Raw genomic sequence first — 23,972 nt, forward strand, 5'->3', positions numbered from 1 at the left:
ATAGATCCATACCTTCTTTTGTATCGCCAAACTTCAAAGTTGCTTTAGTGAATGCTTCTTATCCATTTTGCATAGGTAGGGATTTTTTTTCTTATTTCTTTATTGTCTTTTATTCAACCCTCTCAAGTCTTTAGCTCTCCCTTAGGCTTCTTTTAATTTGGAATTATATTTCAAAAGTACCATAACAACACAGTCCTTAAATACTTTTTTGAACTTGACATTTAAATTGAATTGAAAAATGGCATTGCTTTTAAAAGTAAAACGTCTAAGCTCAAGTGATATTGTGCTTGAACATATGAAGTACTATACAGAGGAATTTTTTTTTTTTAATATGTCTTTGAGTACTTCACATTGGTTACTGCAAAATAATGAAAGACACAACATGCTTCAGTTTTGTACCAAGGTGAGAACACAATTGTTACCACTGCCTGCCCTTCTCTTCCAAACTCCTGACTGGATTGTTGTGAAGATAAATTGCTTGTGAAGCGCTGACATACATTAGTGGGGATCGCTATAAGAAAGTCCGTAACAAAATCAATAACTCTGCCTGTGGAAGGGGCTAACAGCGGGCCTGTTAGCTAAAGGAGCAAGAAGAAGCTGAGCAGAAAGAAGAAGCTGATAAGGACCTCTCTCCAAGGCTGTAACCAAGGAGACCAAGAGAATTGAGGGACTGAAGAAAGATAAGAACTTCACAGCTGCACGAAGTAAATTTAGAAAGTTAGTTAAGTCACTGTAACTTTTCACCAATGGTGTTATGTTGATTTATTGTATCCAATAGTTAGGGTAGAAGAAGCATAAACAATTAAAAAGTGTATAAAAAGTCAGCCATGTTCGATAATAAACTGTTGCCATCTGAAACTGCTTGTGGTCCCTGCTTTGTGTCGTGACCGCCTCGACAACGACATCTGCCCTCACAGTAGCACTTGAAAAGTGTGCAATAATTTGGCTTGAGGCCATACCTTGAGCAATGACAATCAAACAAAAATATTGAGTTGCTGTGCATTAAGTGAGTACCACTTATTCTGTGCAGTGAATGAGGAAGGGCAAGGAACAGAACAACCCAATTCTTCTGTTTTGAAATGACACGGTCTTTTATTTTAGAAAGAGTGTATTTCATACTATATAAAGTAAGGATTATAGATGGAAAAAAAGAAAGCCAAATTATGCAAATATAAATACGCATATGCAAAAACTGATTAAAGTAAGGTTATCAACCATGTTGCTTCTCACGTCTTCATAGTTTTTATTCATGTCTCTTCTCTGTTACTCTTTCTAAGATGACCTGAAGTAATGATTCTCTTTTTGCTTACACTGAACTTAAATCTAACTGTAGAGAATGTGATTGCCAATGTTTTCCTAAACTGGGTATCTAGGGAATCAGAACTGGATGATTTGCCATAACAAATGTGTACTTCTCCATACAGACTATTCTATAGAATGACAAGATACAAGAACCCACTAGCTTCATGCAGGCTTTAACCTGCCTTCTGGACCATGTTCAACTCAGCAGTTCAGAATTGTCTTAATAATGACAGATTTGGCATCTAAAGTAAATTCCTTCCTTAAGTCTTCCTCTAGAGAAATCGATGTATTGTTATTTTTATTGTTATTGTTAAATGAAGTATTGTTATATGTATTGTTGTATAGAGTTGTTTAGCCCTGTGTGCTATTTAATTTCAAGCACCTTTTCAGAGAGTATTTTAACAAAAGTAGTAGGTACAAAACTTTGCAGGAGAACTTTTGCAGGTGAATGTTATTATAATTATTGGACCACCAGTTTGTTCCATACCCTTATCTAAATCAGTGTTCTCCTTGTTCTAGACATCTAGTACTGAATTTGTTAATCAACTAATTTCTTCTATAGTCACAACAGGAAATAGAGTAGCTTTGGAGAATAATTACTCTCATCCTGAACTCGGCCAGATATATCACTGGATGCTTACTGTTTTATCTTTCCAGTTACTTTCAAACAAGGAATATGGTGACCAAGTCAGAACTAGATGTCCATCTGTAAAATGTATCAAATATCTTGAGATGATTCCCACCTTGGTCTCCATGAGCTGGCTCCATATGTTCTTTGACAAAGACTCTACATACTAAGCTGTTTGGTTCAGATTTTACAATAGCATGGATTTGAATTTACAAAAATATGTTTTTTAATGAAAACACCACTTCTTTTCTTTTGAATATTAAAATCTTACACAGTTTTCTGCAGGTGTAATTTTTTGGTTTCTACTTTAAAATATATTCTGTATTATGATTAGTTAGGGGATAGGCAAGTGGTTTCAGTTTTAGCCCAACAGTTTTATATTATGCACATTTAAAATGCATAGGGAATGTCTACCTTAATTTTTCAGAAGACAAAAGACATTAGATGTGTTCTTGAATTTATGGCAAACACTTCTTTTAATTCCTTAAATTGAATACCTGAAAAAAAAAACCAAACCAAACCAAAACAAAACAAGAAAAAATTCTAGCCAAGCACAAAATGATGTTTCTAAGTAAGATCAGGGGCTTTTCTCAGGAAAATGAAGGTAAATGAGGACTCTGAGTACATGTTAATCTTATTCAATTACTTTTACCATTTTACAGCAGAAAGTTAATGCCAGAAAAAAAAATTATGCCCAAGACCCACAACACTTTGTATAGTTATCACCTCACTTGTCAGTAAGCCTGCCACTGAAAAGGCAAATGAACAAGTTGTTGTACTTCATATATTTAAATTATTTAAACATAAAAGCTAATAATTTAGAAATGTAGATAATCACAACTATAATAAACTAATGCTCCAAGAGAAACTGAAATTTTCAAGTGGAATGAGATTTTTTTATATCACTTTAGAAACTGAAGGACTTCCAACTGAGTCTTAGGCTCAAGAGGACTAATATATGAAAGATAAAAATAGCAAAATATGCAGATCTCAATAAAAAATGGTTAGGAACTGCAATGGCAATTGCCAAATTATAGCCAAGTGAATTATTTATTATAAATAATATTAATTACAATTTTGCCCTTTTTTCTCTATCTATGAATTGCTTGCAAACTCTTGCCGAGTCTGTGAATGTATTTGTTGTTCATATGTATTTTCATATGGCCCATTCACAGCTGCTTACATTTATTAGTCACTATTTGTTATTTTTGGTGCATGATTGCTCATCATGTGCATATTGTTTTTTCTCTCAGATTGGTTCACACTGCACTATACTTCATAAGATAATAAAGAATAAGAGATAATGACAAATTATGACTGACATCCTGTGAACAAATTTTAGGCAAATAATTATTTGTACTAACTTCAAAAATATCCAGAATTCATAGACTTTTTTTGATCGTTAGTTGTAATCTGTGTACTCAGGAACAATGGACAATAATGGTTCACACAGCACAATTAACTCCCTGCTGCATATCAGTGAGGATATTTGTATATTATGATCTGCATTATTTGACCAGCTGTTCCTACTCTGTTCATATGTGATCACAATGGCTCCCATAATCACCTATGCAGTATTAGTTACTTGGTTTTTAAAAGCTGTGTTTTGCAGACAAAGGAGCTTGGTATAATAATAGGAAGTGCTCATTGTAACATGCTGACAGCTGGAGCTGCATGATAAATTAAGGAAAGATATTTTGAGTTAAGAAAATGTTCCAAACATTAGCAGCTCCTCCGGAAATGATTAGCATAAAAGTGCCATGAACTCATACTCTAGTCACACCAGAAAAAAAGAGGAAAATGACTGAATGGGCGAGGAAAACCAGTAATTCTTTCAGGTCAAGGGATGGGATATAGCTGTTACAACAACCTGTATAAACTTTTAACATTACCAACTCTATCACACTTAACATCTGAGTGAGCTACGGACATGTAGAACTGCAGGCTAACATTTCAGCTGTGCTACCTCTATACATCTTAAAAGCAGATAGTGAATGTATGTCAGTCATTCCATATTGAAGGGCAAGACAGATAATTATCTCATTCAGACAATTTGCACTAAGCCAAGATAATTTTTTTATACTGTCCTCTGAAGATTCCTATCTCTCTTCACTAGCTACTGCAATGTATTTGAACTTGCTGCATATTTTTTAATATAGTAAAAATTAGTTTGGATTAATTACAACACAGACACCAAAACTTCAGGGAACAAGATTCTTCTTTCTCCAAGGCTATATTTTAAGGTGAGGATTTTTTTTTGGGTGAAGTAGGACTGGAAACAAATTTGCTCAGGTTGAGAAATGCTTAACAGCAAGATTTTTTCTTCTATGGTATGCATAAGTTATATAACAAGCCTTTAGTATTAGGAATGGCTTGATTCTGAATTCTCAGAAATGTTACAAAGTGGTTTCTCGGTTTCTTCTACTTAATGTAGGTTTTAAAAATTCACCTAAACGCACTTGGGAATTCTAAATGTTTGTTTAATAGTACCATGTATGTTTGTCTTATTTATATATTTTTTCTAGATTTTATATAATTTTTCTTTTTCTTTTTCTGAATACATTGTCTGTATTCATCTTGCAACAAATGTTCTTTCCCTGGGAGCTGGTTTTATTTTTTTTTTTTTGAAATTTAGCTAAAATACTCCTCTCGTTGTCTGGAATGAGAATTACAGACAAATGCTGATGGGATGCATGGAACAAAAAGCTCATTGTTCAAGATAAAAGAAGAGAAGGTCAGTTCCCCGTTACCACCCTAGACAAAACAGACTCAACTAAGAGAATAGTAATTTAATTTGAAGTGGATTAGGACGGTGAGAAAGAAATTCTAAAAAAATTTCAACAACTTCTTTCCCCCCAGCTCCTCAGTCTGAACAACACTGCTTCTTTGCCCACTTCTCTACCTCTTCCTCTAACCTTCCAAGTGGCAGCAGGAAATGGGGAATGGGGCTTACTTTAAATTCATAGGAGTTCTTCCCTTTCACTACTTCCTCTTCATGCCATTCGTCTACTTTCCTGTGGGTCCTCTGCATGAGCTGCAGTTCTTGTCAGGAACCTCCTCCAGTCTGGCTTTTTCATGCATGGTTCCTTAAACCATATCTACGTGCTGTGGGAAGCTGCTACAGCTTGTAGGGAAGAACCTGCTCCAGTGGGGCCTCATCCACAGGCTGGAGGGGAATCTCTGCTCCAGCACCTGGCACACCTCTTCCCCTTCCTTAACTAACCTTGGTCTGTAGGGCTGATTCTCACAGGTGTTTTCCCCCTTATTCCTCTCTTAAGGAGGAATATGTTTCTCCTGTCAGGTAATGGAACTTCTAAGAAAAAGCTGCTGTTTGCAGGTGGGGGTTTCACTTAACCTTTTTTTAAAAACACCTATATTTATGTACAGCCATTCTTTTATTATCCCTTTTTATTTTTTTTTTTTCCTGGAGGTAAATTTTACTTTTCTCCCAAAAAAACCCCAAATAATTTCTTACTTAATCAATAAAGAGCTCAAAACCAGGTGGGATGGGTCTGTGAGCAACCTGATATAGTGTAGGACATCTCTGTCCATGGCTGGGATGGAACTAGATGATCTTTAAGGTCTTTTCCAACACAAACTGTTCTGTAATTCTATGATTTTTATAACAAACTGAACAATAAAAAGTAGACAAAATTCCCTACTTATATTATTCACAGAAACCAGATAACTTATGTAATAGCTGAGAAAATACCAAGCCTCTCTATTTAAAAAAAATAAAATTGAATGATGAGGATAAAAAAAAAAAAAAGGAGTTTTTGTTGACACTCATTGTAGAGAGCCAGCTTCTGATTTATGACAAATAATCAATAAGTCTCCTGGGCAATTCCCTGCTACTGAATTGAGGCTTCTATTTGCTGTCTGATTATTAAATTACATTATGAAATACTTTCCCTGATATAAAATAATATACATTCATTTAGAAAAGGAGAGTTCCTTTAATGCATTTTTCACCATTTTTGAAGGAATAAATGGTATTTCTAGATGATGATTTTTTTTTTTAATAATTGGGTGAGAGTTGCTTTCTCTAGATATCTCTACTTCTCTCCACTGATTGCACAGAAAAAGTGCAATAGCTGCCTTGTACTACAAACATTTGATTTCAAAAATTAAAAAAAAATATGTAACATTAAAGAGTACACAAGTTGCCTGGTTTTAAAAGCAAAGATTTAATGACAATCTTAAAGGAGTACCATTCAAATGAGAAATAGAAATGTTCAAAGAATGAAGTAAGACGATTTCAGGTAAAATCATGTTCCCAGTTAGGGTAATTAACATGTTATTCTTAGAAACTGTGAATAACCCATTCCTGAGGCTGCCTGGCAGGACAAAGGTCTGAGAATTCTAGATGAATGAAAAACACTATGCATAAAGGCAATCATATCCATAGCGACTGCTAAATGCCAAAAACTTAATTTCATGCACTTAAAGCACCTATGAACACCATGAGATCATGTTCAGAATTCTCTCACATTACCTATTGTCAAGGTCTGCATTTTAATGGCAGAGGATCCTGGTGACCTTTTAGATGTGTAATGTGTTTTCTATCTCCCCTCAAATTTCTGAAATTGGGAACGTCTCCATTAAGTGAATGATGTAGTTTAACCGCTTTTCCATCCAAATAAAAGAAAGATTTTAATAAGAACAATATAATGAAGCAGTGATGAAATCGTTCCTTAGCTGAAGGAAACATGAAGCAATTCTGTCAAGATTACAGGGTGAATAAGCAGCAACAATTCAATTTGACCAAGTGAAAACCCCTGTCTCTGAGTTATTCACTCCACGTGTCCATTATGGTCAATAGAGTTAAAGAGACATTTCCAGTAAGTAGTCAATTTAAGTTTATATTAGATGTATAAAATAGTTAAATAAAAGGCACTCTCTCAATTGATTACAAAGGAGACTAAATGTAAATTAATCACAAGACAATTCTTGACTCCCAGTTAACAGCCATTAGACTAGAACTGATAAGATTTTGAAATGATAGTTTCAAAGGGAATTTCAAGTGCTAATTATGCTTTTATTCCAAACTTGAAAATGCAATTTTTCTTCTTCTCAAAAAATCAACTGAATTTTACTAATGTAGATTCAGAATAATAATGTATAAAAATATTTAATATCTAAATAAACCCAAACAACTTTGAAACCTGCTCTTGGCTTATTTTAAAATTAAATTTGGTATTTTCGTATTATTTCATGCTTCTCAGTAAGAGCAGTGAAAAGCTTTAAACGATAGAGTTTCAGAAATAAGATGATTTAAGAAGATATCAGGCAATTCAATAAGACACAGCTAAAAGAGGAAATAGTTAGATATGTCTTTGTCTCTGAAGAAAATGCAATAGGAAGACTTTTGAACAATTTTTAAACCAATTCCACAGAAGACTACCCTGTAGTGTCTTCTTTAGTTTTAACCATATCCTGATTCTTATAGTTCATCATGAAAACTGACACATATATTTTGGAAAGGGAAATCAGCTACTATGTATGAAGACAAGCTTATTATGTAGGTCACTGAATGATTCACAGTAAATTACTTATCAAGGGAATACCATCTTATACTGAGCTGTTTCAGAGCAAATAACCTATTTAATTTTGAATAAATTTATAAAAATCTGTATAAATAGTCTTGTTCTCTGGATTACTCATGTTTATGATGACATGTTTGTATGACATTGAACTTTTAGCTGGCAAAAAAGTATCAATGTTTTGAAGCCCCACCAGGAATGACACCCTTAAGAACCATGAAGGCTAGGAGACAGCCTCTGAAGATTGGGGAATCAACACTAATATGGACAGAGCTTTTTTCCTCAATCAAATTATGCACAGCATTTACAAAGGGAAATTAAAATGTATAAGGTTTCAAAGATGATGCATTTAAGAAAAAATAATTGATCTTTTAAAGTTAGGAGTTCATGGAAGATATAGGATACTAAAAAGAGCATATTCTAATTCTGTGTTCTTTAAATTTATTTTATCTCCACCTTTATATTTGCTTAGGAATTTTGCATAATTTTAAAGAACAATTCTACACTAGAGGCAATGCACTCTAGTATTTCTGTGCTACTCTTTTTGATTCCTCAAACTGCGTAAATGAAACTTACGGTTTGGTTCTTGTTAACCAGCCCCATAAACTCCATGAAAAGCCCAGCCTCTTAAATGTCTGCTTCCAAAAACATCCCACAATCAAAAATCATAGTGTCAGGACAAATCACTCTACAGCTTAATGTAGACTACAGATGTTTTTGGAGAAGACAAATCAATCTTTGATGAGATAGTTTTTCTTTCTCCTACATAATTATTTTGCTATGCATCCCTTTTCACCAGCCTCTGAGCAAAAAAAACATTCTAGAATTTCTAAGGATGCTAAGACTGGTCACACAGTACTTCCTGTAAAAATTATTTGCTCTCATGGCTGCAAGACTGGAGTGGAAGTTCAGCCTAATTTTTTTTAAATCCCAACCTACCAAACAATTCTCCTGTCACTGTACACCCTCTCCAAGTCTTTTAAATAGAATTAAAAATCAAAACAATAAAAGGTGTGCTACAGCCTTTTATCCTACATCCTTCTCACTCCTACTTGCATTATTCTCTTGTGAGTTAGCTGCACTACATGTTCAAGGTTTTCTAGTTCCAGACTGATACAAGCCTGTAAATGCTTGCAGTTGTTAAGTCCAGCTTTCACAGAATCATGGGAACATAAATAATTCAGTCTAGAAGGAATTTAAAATGTCACTAATCCAAATTCCTGCTCAATTTAGGGTCAGCTTTTCAGTAAGACCACGTTGCTCAGGGCTTGACAAAGTTAATGAAAACCTGCAAGGATGGAGTGTACACAAGGGAGGCTTTACAAAAGGGGTTTTTTTGTTATCTTGATCATGAATTAACTTCTTGCATCTCAGTTTATGCCTATTGTTTTTCACACTTTCTCCTGTACTACTGTTATGGTTTTACCCCAGCCAGTAACCAAGTAGCCCCTTGAGACTGGGGAGAAAATCAGAATGGTAAAGCTAAAAACTCATGGACAGAGATAAAGGCAATGGTTTTCCAAGGGAAACCAAAATTTGCATGCAAGCAAATAAAAAATAAGGGAGTTAATTCACTGCTTTCCATGGGAAGGCAGGCATTCAGGAAAGCAGGACCCCATCATGTATAATGGTGACTTTGTACAACAAACACCATCCTTTCAAAAGCCCCCCCTTTTTCCTTCTTTCCCCTGTTTTATATACTGAGTGCTCTGCCATATGATACAGAATATTTCTTTGGTCAGTTTGAGTCACTTGTCCCAGCTATGTCTCCTCCCAATTCCCTATGTATCTCCTGCCTTCTTGCCAGTATGACAAAAAGCAGAAAATACTTTGGCTCTGTGCAAACCCATCTCAGCAATAACAAGAAAACCTGTCATCAGGTTTTTTTACTGTCATCACTGTGTTCAGCATAAATCTAAAACACAGCCCCATACCAGCCACTCCATCCAAAACCAGCATGGGTACTCTTCAGTTTTTCACCCTGCGAGTACCCAGGAGGTGTTGTTAGGAGCTCCTGCAACTCTCTCTTTTGCAGGCTAAGCCAGTCCTAGTTCCTTGGCCACTATTCAAAGGACAAGTTCTTCAGTCTTTGCTGATCAAGGTGGCTCTACCCAACACTTACCTAAGTTCATCAGTATCATTCTTGTTTTAGAAGGAGCAGGGACAACAAAACTAGGTGCAAGATCTAGAAATATAAAAGGATCACACTCTTGACCTGAAATCAATGATATTCCTAATGAAGTCCAGGATGTGTCAACTTTCTTTAACACAAGGCTCAAATACAACTTGCTGTCTACCAGGACACACATTACTTTTTACAAAGCTGCTTGAAACCCAGATGGCCTTCAGCATAAATTGCTGCATGAGGTCATTCCTGCCCATGGGTAGGAAGGGCCCTGCATTCCCCTTTGTTGAATTTCCTGATATTCCTGTTCATTTCTCTAGGCTGTCAAAGGTCTTCTGAATTGCAGTGTTTTATCACTGCAAAGTTCCTGAGGGTACCATCTACCTCATCATCCAGTTTATTAACAAAGATGTTAAAGATTAATGACCCTTGTACACCACTAGTAACTGGCTTCCAGTTGGACTGTGTTGTTCTGATCACAATCCTCTGACACAGCTATTTAGACAGTTTCAATCCACCTCACTGTGGTGGTGTTTTAATTCACATTCAGTAAATTCATACTGTCACAATTGTCTTCATCTCCTTTGTGTGTCTAGAATTTCCTGAAAGAGCTTGCTTCATGATTTTCCCAGCCACTAGTATCCCAAATGGACTTCTGGCCTTTTTTTGAAAGTGGGAGCAACACTTTCCTTTCTCCATACATGAAGGAGACTTCCCCAGTCTTCATGACTTTTCAAAAATGATAGAATGGCCTCACAAAGACATTACCCACCTCTCTCAGCAATTGTAAGTGGCAGCCTGTCACTTCCCAAAGGCATGTGCTTGCTTCTCCAAGCAGTTCTTTTGTCAATCAACATCTACTGCTGGTACTTGTCTTCTACCTTCAAAACTTCCTTTATATGTGGACTGGCAGATTTTTTTGGTGAAGATAAAGACAAAGATACAAATAATTTCAGGCATAACTGTGTCTACTGTCACAAAGTCACACATCCAGAAAAGATACACAGTTTTCTTCTTTTTTACTACAAACTCAGCTTTTTATCTTGCCCTTCATATTCCATACAAATCTCAGTTCCAGCTGAGCTATTTTTCCTAGCATCATCCTACAATCTTCAACTGTTGTCAGCTCATCTGGGGAGAATATTTCAAAATTCTTCCTTTGAACCTCCTTTGAACTCCTTCCATCTTCTTCTTTACTGCCCTTTTACTTCAAAGCTGTCATGAACTTCCTGCTTAGTCTCTGCTGATCTCCTGATATATTGTTTGCCAAGTATTGTGATGGATATTTCTTGCACTTGGAAGACTCTGTCCTTAAAGACCTGACACTTCTCTTGAACTCCCTTGCCCTTCAGAGCAAGCCTCTAGGAACCCACCTGTAAATTTTCCTGAATAAATGAAAATCTCTTCATCTGGAGTCCGGGTTCTCTGCAAAGCTTCTTCCTTGCTCCAGTGAGAAGATCAAACTCCATTGTTCCAATGCAATTGCAGAAAAATAACTGCTTTAGTCTAGTGCTGTTATACTTTAGTGCATCATGATCTATATTGTTAAAAACGGAGATGTCATACTACAGTACTATAGTTCCATAAAAAAGAATACTTATTAATGAGGACATATTAGAACCATAATATAAAATAATAAATGAAAGCCTGTAGTCAGAATTAAATTATACCTCAAAATTCACCTTCTAGCTTCCACTTCCTATATATAGGCTTTTCTTTTTTTCCTCCCAAAATTGAAATTCAATTTGTGTCAATTACAGAAAGTTTTAAAAACAAGCTTATTTTGATTACTTTATCTCAGAATGGCAATAAGTAGCTGAAAAAAGAGTAGGAGTTTTCCATTACTAATAAAATCAGCTCCTGGCTTCCTGCAGGCAAACACAAGAACTAAATAGAAATAAAAAATAAAACTGAAGTGTTACAGAATACCAGATATATTTGATTTCCAAAATCCTGATTCATCAAGCCAGAGAAATAAAATAGCGTCATGTGTAAGACCAGAAACACAAATTGTGACTAAAGAAAAAGTGAAGACAGAATAAAGGCTGTGGAGGATCTCATCCTCCACAGCTGATGGTTGTACTTCATGATTTTTCATGACTTAGTCAACCAGATGGATTTTATCATTCTGTGATTCTATGAGTCTAGGGGGGAACCACAAAGGGGAAAAATACAAAGACCAAATATTTACCTAACATATATGATGTAGAATAATGATGTTAATAAAATAAATTTCTTTGGATTAGAATGAAATTGCTAGGATTAACTGTACAAAGAGACAAAGCCACAAGGATGTTCATTATTGTAGCAATAGCAAGTGTGTTAATAATTACTTCAGAATCATCTTACTCCATTTAGTCATTCTATATTGTGTAAGATTAGTCTAAATTTTTTGACAGTAAAATATCCTGGTGGTATTACATAATTGTAATACATGAATGGATTCTAAAATGACAGTTATTTGATATACAATATTTCAGATAAATTGCTGTAGTGTTTAAATGATCTTCTTGTTAGAAATCTCTAGAATTTTTGTTTCTCCTATAATGTACTTTTTATTTATTTCTTTAATTTCTTTATTTTAAAGTATGGAGTCTCTAATTACTAGAAAGGAAGACAGAAATAGGCATATAAAATTCACTGTATTATTTAAAATTAAATGAATGGAAAATTATTGATGAATATGAAAATATATCTAAGGTTTCTTTCAAAACATACATGATAATTTCTGAAAGATGGTGGGTTTTATTTGACAGCAGACAAAAAAATGTGGTTGATTGTAATGGAGTGGTCTCTCAAAATAGGAAATAACTTATGAAAACCAGGGGACAGTGGGGATAATGTGTCAGAGAAAGAAAAGGAGCCAGATGTAAATACAAGCAATTATACCATTTCAAATTTTATCTGTCCAAGACATCAGAGTAGGTCAATATTACAATTATTATTATTTAGTTTTATCAAGAGTGCACTTCTGAAACAAATTTCCCAGCTGGCTCCAGCTATGTGTCTTTCTTTTGCTGTGGCTTATATAATGTTTTCTTACTAGGTACTTCAGATTCCTTCAAAATTTAACCATTCTGAAAAATGCAGCTTTGTAGGGCAACTGAACTTTACCATTCCTGTGAATACACTACAAGCACTCTTAAGAAAATGGTTGTGAATACATATATGTGTATAATGTATAGGTTAGGTTTCTAATGTTCTTCTCTGTAGTTCTCCCAGTGAACCACATTATTTACTAATGCAATCGCTGCATGAATTGTAAAACAATTTTGACTCTAAATGAGGGAGACTATCTCAAACAAGCATTTACTAAAGTATTTCATCAGTCTTTATAGATGCATGCATCTTCTAACGGATTGTTAGCCCACAGGGTTGTAATCAGTGACATAGGGTCCATTTGGAGGCCAATCACTAGTGGTGTCCCCCACCGGGTTGAATACCGGGCCCAGTATTCTTTAGCCTATGCATCAGTGACTTGGGTGAAGGAACAGAGACCTCCTCAGCAAGTTCACTGATGACACAAAGCTGGGATAAGTAGCTGATACCACAGCAGGCTGTGCAGCCCTTCAGAAGGACCTGGACAAGTTGGAGAGATGAGCAGAGAAGAAATGCCTGAAACTCAACAAAGGTAAATACAGAGTCCTGTGCCTGGAGAAGAAGAACCCCATGCAACAGCACAGGATGGGAGCTGATCTGTAAAGCAGCTCTGCAGAGAAGGACCTGGGGTTCCTGGTGGATAACAATCTGCCCATGACCCAGCAGTGAACACTTATGTCCAAGCACCCCAGGGGTATCCTGGGGTGCATTAGGAAGAACATTGTCAGCAGGTCAAGGGAGATGACCCTGAACCTCCACTTAGCCCTGGTGAGACCACATCTTGAGTGCTGTGTCTGGTTCTGGGTCCCTCAGTACAAGAGAAACATGGAACTCCTGGAGCAGGTCCAGCAGAGACCAACAAAGGATATTAAGGGATATTGAAGACAAATGAGATTTCAACAATGAAATCTATTTGAGAACAAATAATCAGTCTCTTCTCATTAATGAGTACAGATTTTTGAGCCTGACAAAACCTCCTTCCAAACCAGCAAGTTATTTGTGTTAAAAAAAAAACTTAGAAAATATTCTGAATGAACCCAAGAGAACAACTTCTGCTCAGATTTTTCCATCAAAGACCTCAAGGTAGTGCTGATCTCCTGCAGTCTCCACCCCATTCTTATTAAAGGAGTCTAGTGTCACTGACCCTAGAATACATGAGAGACTGGAAAGAGTGGAAGAGTGAGAGAAAGAAAGAGGGAAGAAACAAACATAGAAGAAAGAAAATGTATGGATATCAATTCTGTTACTTTGGAACAAGCTCTATTACTTGCATAATTTCGACTAAATTTAACCAATTTTGACTGAATTTCTGCAGCTTTGCAAGGTTATCAGGTACTTCTTGGCTCCACATATAAAGCATGTTTCTTCAGCACATATAAAGTGAACATGATATTTGGTCTTGTGCCTTGCCTTTGAGGCTTTCTTGAAATTTAGATGCAATGAAATGTCCATCCTAAATTAGTCATCAGGGCTGCATTTTAAGCTGATGGCTCTGTTTGTCCTAAAATAATTAAGATGAGCTGTCCTAAATAAGCTCTTTATACTGTTCCACAATCATTTACATGACAAGATCATGTAAAATTCCTGTAATTTTGCTGGTTTAAACTAGATAACAAGAATCTCATTTGTAGTATCAAAACTACCTCCCTCTTAATATAAATCTGAATATCCACATTATTTTGGTTCTTTTTAACTGAACTACATGGTACCAGGAGATTCTTTTGATGGTTGTGATACCCAGCCAGGGAAAAGGACCATGACAAATCTTTAAAATGACATTCTATTTTGGATATTTGGAGAAAAGTAAATAGCAATCAAACTCACCTAATACATTCCCAAAAAGCACATGACCATGGTGGATGAGCCAGCACAAGAACCTAGATGTTACAGGTAGCTTCTGATTTTTTTCTGATTTTGTGGGTTATTCTTTTTATGTCTTCCTTTTTGGTTTTCTGCTCTTTCATAAGAAGCAAAACTGGACAATGTGATTCAGAAAATGCTACATCCTTGTGCTCATGTTGCCAATCTGAAGATATTCTGGAAACAACTTATAAAACCTAAAATTGCCCATCACATTATGAAGGGAAATCATTACTTTTGTGCTGTGTGGAAAAGCTGTGGAAGCTGCAGATTCACAATACTGTTCTTGCAAAAAAACTCAATCCATAATCTCAGAATGGTAAAACTGTTTTAAACACAGAACAAAGCAAGAATTTGGTATATTTTCCATTAATTTTTATACAGATTTTAACTCTTTAAACTGGACATCTGCTTAAAAAATTAACCTTACCAGTTCTTTCTGTAGTCATTATTTACTAATTTTGCTCTCCAGGTTCTGGAATGAGCAAAATTTGATTTATTAAAATACCCTTAGGGAATTACTACAGAGATCTGATGAAAAACCTTGACTTGATTGTTTTTTTCACCTCTGTACATGGAACACAAACTTCTGTTACAGCAATATGAATTTCTTTTATGAGCTGGAATGTAAGGGCCCTAATTGTCAGCCCCCAATTCTGCTCATGAAGTTCCATAAACTGTTGGATTTGTGTCAGGCTTATTTTGGCTAGTAAATGGAAGCATGGATTACAGTAGACTAAATCCTAGAGTCTAAGCTATTCAAAATTTCTTTTGACTTCCTTGCTAAGCACAAAGCTCATTACAAATTTAATAATGATTAATTAAATCCTGATTCATCAGTACCATTTAAATGAAACACGTGTTTGGTTTCTTTTGGAATTGAAAAGATAAATATTTCTTGGTGATAACTGAAGGAGTTTCTTTTTTCTGTGTTTTCACTTGAGTTGTTCTTTTCATTAAAACTTTTCATTACAAGATTTCTGCAGGAAAATAGTTGTAGAAAACAAAGTCTTATTTGTATTTCATTTTAATTAAATAAATAAAAATAAAAATATCCCAAATATTCACTGGCTTTATTTATCTCAATTCCTTCATACACCACTGATAAGGTGTCCTCTTTGACAGCCTTAAATTAAACAACGTAGCTCTTCCTCTCACTGTCTTTGCATCTTTTTGGAGCATCAACTGTTCCTTCCCACCAACCATCCTGAAGCTGGAAAAGCAAATTATTTTTCCCCTGCTGACATTGAATATGACAAACTTCAGTGGATTTCTTATTATGTACTCAAGCTCAAGCAGTTTTCTTCCATTTTCAATTTTTTAGGACATGTTTCTGTATTGCACATGCCCCTTCCCATATAGGAATTGAAATCACTTATTTCCAATAGTGTTTGACGCCTGGGTCCTACTATGCCTCCTGTGGTTCAGCACAAAATTGGGTTTTTTTCATCAAAATAGAATGAGAGCATGAGCTCTTTCTTCTTAGTAGCCTAAATACTAAAAAAAAAAAAAAAAAAAAAAAAAAGATTGCAGAGCTGCAGGATATTTTATTTTGAGCTAGTATGTGTCAAAATGAACTTTCATGGTCTACTGATTCAAGAAAATCAAAATGTCATTGAAGGGAAGTGATATTTCAGTGTATGCAACCCATCACTTTATTTTAATGTATCTACCTTTACATTTGAGTCTGCATACACTGAACATTAAAGTGTTTGGCTTTACGGAAGAAAAAAGAAAATGTAGTTATAAGAAAATGACTGAAAAATTACAAAATTTTTAAAATTAATGATAAATGTAATTCTAATGGATGTCTCTTTTATAAAGAAGTGTTAAATATTGCTGGAACTACTTTTTCAGTTGCACTACTTATGCTTATTAAGATTATATACTGCTGCTAAAATATTTTCCCTTAAGATTAATGTGTTCATTTTAATAGTTTCAAAATCTCAAACACATAACATACGGAGTATAGCATTCAACTTCATAAAACCTCTTTGTACATATAATATTAGTTAACTAGTCAGATTTTATAACTTCCATAGAATAAAAGAAGATGCTTTTATGCTATTAATATTCAATTTCTTATGAATTTTACTTTAATTTACACACTGAGACTTTTGGCATAATAAAATTAAATTATATTGCTAGGGTTATAAGCATGTCTGTAAAGAAATAATAAATAAGTATGCAGAACATGTGAATAGACAAAACCATGGAGAGAAAGAGAAATACAAGAAATCAAATAATAATTTATTTTGAATGTCTTATTTGTGATTGAATGTCAAAAAAGAAAAAGCAAACCAAAAGAAAACCCAAACAGCAAACCAATCAACCAACCAACCAACCAATTGCAATTCATTAGTTAAAGAACTTGACTTTTAGAGTAATTAAGACACCCCTTTCGGATTCAGTAAAAGTTTATCTGATTAAAGTTAGATGCCCTTTTAGTTTAACAGAATACTTTTATGGGCTTAATTTTTCTCTAGTTTTTGTTTTGGTTTGGTTTTTTTTGTTTTTTTTTTTTTGTTTTTTTTTTTTTATCCTGGCCTAGATTCTTAGTTAAGTACATAATAAGGATAGAGGGACGTAAATGTAAACATGAAAGTTTGAAAATACTGACATATTTTCTTACATTTATTTATTTTTGTGGGTTTTGATCTATTAAATTATTCATGTGCTTAAATGCTTTGAATATTTGATAAATGTACGGAACTTATCCCATTAAATTTTGCCATAAAAAATATGTTAAATTGAAAATCTTGTCAGGGATTTGTTATCTTCTAGTACATAAGATGTTATTCTATAATTTCTTTTCTTTTCTATAATTTTCTGTAAGTTCTGTAAGTAATATATATAAGTTGCAACTTGACTAAATATTCTCTCACTTTTCTATACCATCGTGCCACTAGTCTATCAAGATTGCCTTTTTTTTTTTTTTATGTGTCTCCCATACTATGTACAATTTGGTTGATTTATAGGGGAAAAAAAGAATAAATATTTTACCTCTTGTCAAATATTTCAGAAATTCTAAAAGACCACAGCTTCATAAATTGTTTGGAGTATATCTCTATACATCTGCAAATGCAGAGACACAACTCACTGCTAAGAGATTATGATCTCAGGAGCAGGTAACATAATAGAAGATATCTTCTGAAAATATATTTGTCTACCAGTCTGTCAACATCCAAAACTCAATACAGAAAGATGCTCAGCTGTAGACTTTAAATACATTTTATCTTTTCTCGTTACATGGAAGTCTTATAACAACCATTGCCTCACTGAATGACAGCAAGCCACCTTTATGGAAAACGTGTTCACATTCTAGATTAAGTAATTGCATGTAAAAAGTAAAAGAAATAAATCTGGGATTTTAAGCTATTAAAAATATTATATTGATTTATTCCCAAAATTAAATAGTTCTATTTCTTTCAAAATGACACAGAAAGAAGAGTATTTGAAATTTAAAAAATTATCTTACTCAGTGTCTAGAAATAATGTATATGCTTTTTGAAGGATAACCATATTGGATGTCATAAAGATTATTTATATTTAATTCAAAAAGTTAAAATTATCTAGTCCTAAAAAAATTATTACATTTATAGAAGATAGTTAGTTTTCAGCAGAATTATATTTTTCTCCCTTTATTTGTATTGTTAGATATATTTATAAACAAAAAGGGATTAAAATATTTTAAAATATTAATTAAAACATTGTTTAGGCTAAAATGACTAAAACATTTGAACAAAATCCAATCAATATTTAATAGAAAATCTAAGAAAACAGATGTAACTATTTGCTGTTTCTGGACCACTGTAACTAAAGATAAAATAAACATTCAAAAGCAACAAGCAAAAGAATGCAAAACGCCCCATTTCCTTTTTAAAACTTTTTAAGATAATATATGTAGTAGTAGATTTGACATGGATCAGGAGTCATTAATTAATCCCTTTAGGAATATTCCCATCTAGCCTGCCTGATGGGAGGGAATTCTGTAAGTTTTCTCATTTCTAGGTGTCTCAGTTTACAGTACAGAAGAGATTAGAGTAATTTGTATCTGCTTACCAAAATGTACTTATAGTTTATTAATTTGTTCATTGGGAATGAAATTATTTTCCTTGTGTTGCATGACAGTCCTATCTAGAATGTATCCTAAATAATGGCAGTGTGGATAATTTCTTCTCCTGTATTCAATCATTGTTTTCAGAAAAAGGTGAAAGCTTATCTATCACTAAGAAAGTGTGTTTGGAGCCAGGGCACGTCTTCTGCAGAGCTATCGCTTTCCAGATCACCTCGGAATGAGAAGCAGAGATTGTGAGAATTGAGTTGGCAGTAAAGCAACGTCAACAGTTTTGGTAGTGGCATAAGGGTAAGGGTCCTGTTAGACAAGTCTGCTAAATAAAAGGTTGTGAATTGATCCCTGCTCTTGATCAAGCAGCTTTATACCATATTGTTCAGGGCCAGTTTTAATATTTTTTTGGAAATAAGCCACTTCATATGTTCCAAAACAGGGTCAGAGAGAAGGCTAAAAAATAAATAGGATAAACAACTTGGTTTTTTGCTTAGAATATTTTGCTTTATTTTCTTTTCCTACTTTTTTAGACATAAAGAGTTTTAAAGGCATTCATTTGCAACAGAAGTGTGCTGATGGTGCCAGTATTTTTTACGAGAAAAAAACCAAACCACAAAATAACCTACCTCCAAACAAAAACCAAACAGAATAGGAAGTGCACACTGAAATAAGATTCCTTATTGTCATGGTAACCTCCAGTGGGTTAAGCTCTCAGAGGAGGTTGTGTGGCACCTGAGGATGAGGGCAGAAAACACGCTGTATGAGAAAGCTGCAAGGTCCTCTAAAGGATAAAGCCTTTTTTTTTCTTTTTTTAAATTGTGCAATTAAATAGCCCTCTCCTCTAAGTATTATCTTACTAAGTAAAAGCACACTCTTCGTTTTCATAAGTTTTTTAAAACTTTTTCTGTATTATATGCCTGTAAGCCTATATATACACAGGTAGAGGTCCACCTAGTAGCAATGTAAAGATATATGCTTATCTCATTGAGAAATGTTAACATTTCCTGAAGAAAACTAGCCACAAAAAGCCATTGAACACCACATGGCATAAATAAAGGCAGATACTCTTTAAAGTTTTAACATGACTTGACAATTTTCAAATGTTATTAAGAGAGTCAGGGGCAACTGAGCAGATGACATTGTATATTTTCATCACCACAAAAATAAAACAAGAAAATAAATATCTGGACAGATAAATTGACAAAGGATGGACTTATAAATAGACTCTATATCAAAGAGTATATTATTTATATTGAGCCTAACTTATTCATAACAAATTAGACTGAGACAGCTCTGGCACCACATTAACTTGGAATGTGAAGTCTACCACTCGTGATATTTGATGTTGTATACAAGAAACAGCTTCTTACATTCTGTAAACTTAAAGAATCCAATAGTTTGTAGAGAAATACTAATGAGGTAAAAGAGTGACTAGAAAAACTAGAAAAGAAGGTTCCTAAGATAATATTATCAAAGAACAAGAGTAAGAGAGAGAACAAGTCCCGGAACAGCATTGGGCTACAGTGGTATGGAGGAGTTTATGAACACTTGTCTAGTTTATTTTCATGCACTATATTTTAAATTGAAATATTTTGCTTTAACCAATACAGAAGTCAAAATATAAGTGAGAGAGAGTGTTATTCTAACAGTTCTCTAAAGTGGTACTGGTAAATTGGGATATCCATTCAACTTCACTTTTGATATTAATTTTAGGATCAGTTATAGAGTGGAGGAAAAAATTTCCTTAATCAGCTGATCTGATTGGCATGGGGCAGGATTCTTTGGTATGGAAAAGGCATAAAACCTTTTTTAATTGGAAGACTTCAGTTCTAATAATGATTTGCTAATTTTTATCTGATACATTTATACTTTTTATGAGTTGTAATTAAGAGTTTAGCTGGTTTGAAGTTTACTTTAATTATTGTCATCTAATGAAGTTATATTTTGAAATCAATATTGATCCTAAATTCTCCTCAATCCTGAATTTATTAAAGTCAAGCTTAACAAAACATTGAAAAAATGTCTCCAGTTTTAAACATTCTTGTCGTTCCACTTAAATATTTTTCCAATGACAACATTAAGTAGTTTAATTCTAATTGATCTGCACAAACTTATCACAAACAATAACAGAAGGCAATGAAGATGAACAAAACTGGTTTCCCTGCTTATTCTTAAAAATTTAGGCCTTGTATCAATCTTTTGAAATCACTTGGTGGTTTATGTAGGGTGCCAGATTTAATACAGACTTTTGTCCGTGGCACTAACACAACATCTATATTCTATAAATATTTGTAAAGAGAACTTTGCATAAAAAGTTATTTGGTTCCACAAGTTAAATTGATAATTAAAGATATTGCTTGCAAGGAGCTAATTTTCCAACATTTTAGGAATGTTGGAAACCCTCCTAGACTGTTTTCTGTCTGCTGTATGGTATTTCCAGCAGATATCTAGTAAGTTGAAGTCACCTATAAGAAGAAGGGCTAGTGATTGTGGGGCTACTCCCAGTTGCTAATAGAATATATCTTGTCCCTAATTTATGTAGAAAATTACCAACATTATGACATAAAATAGGAGGAAATAAAAGCATGAATTTTCTTCTTACTTCAAAGCTTTTTCTTGTATCAGCATCAAGCAGATACCTATTTTTGACAATTGTCTACCCCATTAGTACATGGGAATTCAAAGTGTTGTTGTAAAAGGGAGAAAATAAAATAATTAACTACAAATAAATCTACATCACTGCCTACCTGGTATCAAATACAGTTTAAAAGATAGGTACTGGGTTAGAGTGGCAAGGTTTTGGCAGCGTGAATGGGTGATCACCTGAGAAGCTCTTTGTAAATTATGGTGTGGGAGCGACTCACATTGGAAAAGTTCATGGAGGACTGTCTCCTGTGGGAGTGAACCCACGCTGGAACAGAGAAAATAGTCCCCACACAGAGGAGGAAGCAGCAGCAGAGCAGAATAAACAATGGGTGATGAGCTGACCAAAACCCTCATTTCCCATCCCCCCTGCTCTGCTGGGAGTGAGGACATAGAGAACTGGGAATAAAGCTAAGGTCAGGAGGAAGGGAGTTGAGGGGGTAATGTGTTCTAAAGGCTTGATTTAATTTCTCCTTTTAATACTCTGATTTGATTGCTAATCAATTTAATTAATTTTCCCCAGTCTGTTATCCCTATGACAGCATGAGGGATGATGAGTGACCTCTTCCTGTCTTTATCTTGATTCATCAGCCTTTTTTAATGTTATCGCTGTCTGATTGAGGATGGGGGGTGATAGAAAGGCTTTGCTGGGCACATGGCATCAGCCACAGTTATACTACCACATTCTAACCCATGACAGCATACTGATTATGTGCATGTGACAGGAATTGACTAAAGTGTTAATTTTTAATGAGCATTTGGATATTCATAGCAACAAAATTAAAATTCCCTGAAATTATTTATTTTATTATATGCATTTTAGAAGTTATATTAAAGAAATGAAGAAAAGGTATTGGTAATTGGGAAGTACGATAGGTGTTTTCTCAAGATTAAATTCAAATCAGAATCAGTGAATGGGCTAGTTCTTTCCTTACCCTCCCATAATATTTCAAACACCCTTATAATTTTGCAAACATTTAAGTGGGAAGTGCAGAATTTTATAGTCTCTCCTTTCATTATCTGTGATGAAAGTAACTTCTATAAAGAGGTCATCACTTTCCACTGTCCCTTTACTCCACTTACAGTCCTTGAATTGAATTTTTTTTTTCATATGTGAAGTCTGGAATAATATCAATTTAAAAGTATCTTCTGATCATGTTCCAGGAATGAATAAAGCATCAAGTCATAGTTAAAAGATAGTGAGGAAATTGGATAAAAATGGATGACCATTTTAATAATAGAAATTCAGATTCCTTTTTGTAATTCACAGTAGAATGCAACCTGATGGTCTTTCTTTGGCAACTTAAACTACAATATGGCAACATAGTAATATAAAAATATATTAATATGACAAATACAAATGAAAATATGAAAGTAATGGTATTTTATGAGATTTCAGATATTTGGGAATTTGTGACTAGTTATGATGAAAAATTGAAGGAAACTGCTCAGGAATCTTTAATCAAGTAATAAATGCAGTTTTTAGAATTCAAACCTAATTTGCCTCTATCTCTATTCACATATACACACATACATGAATGTAACTGTATCAAAGTCAAGATTAGAATTGAGTGCCTTTTGTTTTTAATTGCTGAACTAGTGATTCAATTAGGATAACTTCACAGAAGATAGAGAATTCATGTTAAGGAGCTGTCAATTCCCAGTGAAATTCAGAACACAGGGGTTTTTTTTATTTCTAGTCTATTTACATCAAATCTAGTCCACCCTAGCACCCTTCCTAGAGGAGGAAGTGACTGTTGATGTGTCCTTTTCCAAGTCTGACAAGCAGCAAATTGGAGCCCACACTGCATAGGCAGATACTCAAACACATGTGTATGCACACACACAGAAAACATCAGCTTGGTCCATCACAGAACACTGAGTTAATAGCACCCAAATAAACACCAATTGCTCTCACATAAATATGAACTCAGCAGCACAGGCCTGTTCATCTTTCCAGGTGATCAGGACTAAAGGTCACTGGTGGATGCACAGGTCCTGTCACCACAATCTAAATTTAGCAGCCAATGACAGACAAAGATTCATTAACTATTTGGATGACATTATTTAAGTCTGCTTAATGTCCATGTCCAAATTCCAGATCATTTATAAAGTCATTGGATCAAGGGCTGGGTTTTTTGCAGGGTGTCCTGTTCATTGTCTGGTCATTTGTTAGCAAATTACACATATATACAGCAGCTGGCTGTATCAGTCAGTATTTCCAGTTGCCAACACCTAAATCTCTCTTCACACATGTATATTATGACTGAAATCACACAAAGCGCCAGTCTGCAACATGATTTAATAAAAAGGACAGATTGCAGTGATCAGGGGCAGGGTTCAAACACAAAAATATGCTTGCTTACAGTTCACCAGCTATTTTTACTCCCTATTCTCTCTGTTTTCCCATGCTTGTTCTTTGCCCATATGCCTTGATCCTTTCTGTTTCTGACCCTTGCTACCTCTCAATAAACAATGTGTCAAAACCTAAATTTTTTTCACTCATCTCAATTTTTCTATATTTATTTTCTAAATCCATACCCAGATTTGGTATTTCCAATACTGTTACCAAGGCAATTTCAGTCTTTCATCATCTCATCACAATGGGAATACATGAGATTGTCCTCCCCAAAAGCTGTGTGCCTCCCTGTATTGGGTCTGGCTGGGATGGAGTTCACGTTGCCTTAGCAGCCCTCACAGTGC

The sequence above is a fragment of the Passer montanus genome, unplaced genomic scaffold, assembly GCF_014805655.1.
Source record: "Passer montanus isolate IOZ18808 unplaced genomic scaffold, ASM1480565v1 scaffold92, whole genome shotgun sequence".
Lineage (NCBI taxonomy): Eukaryota > Metazoa > Chordata > Aves > Passeriformes > Passeridae > Passer > Passer montanus.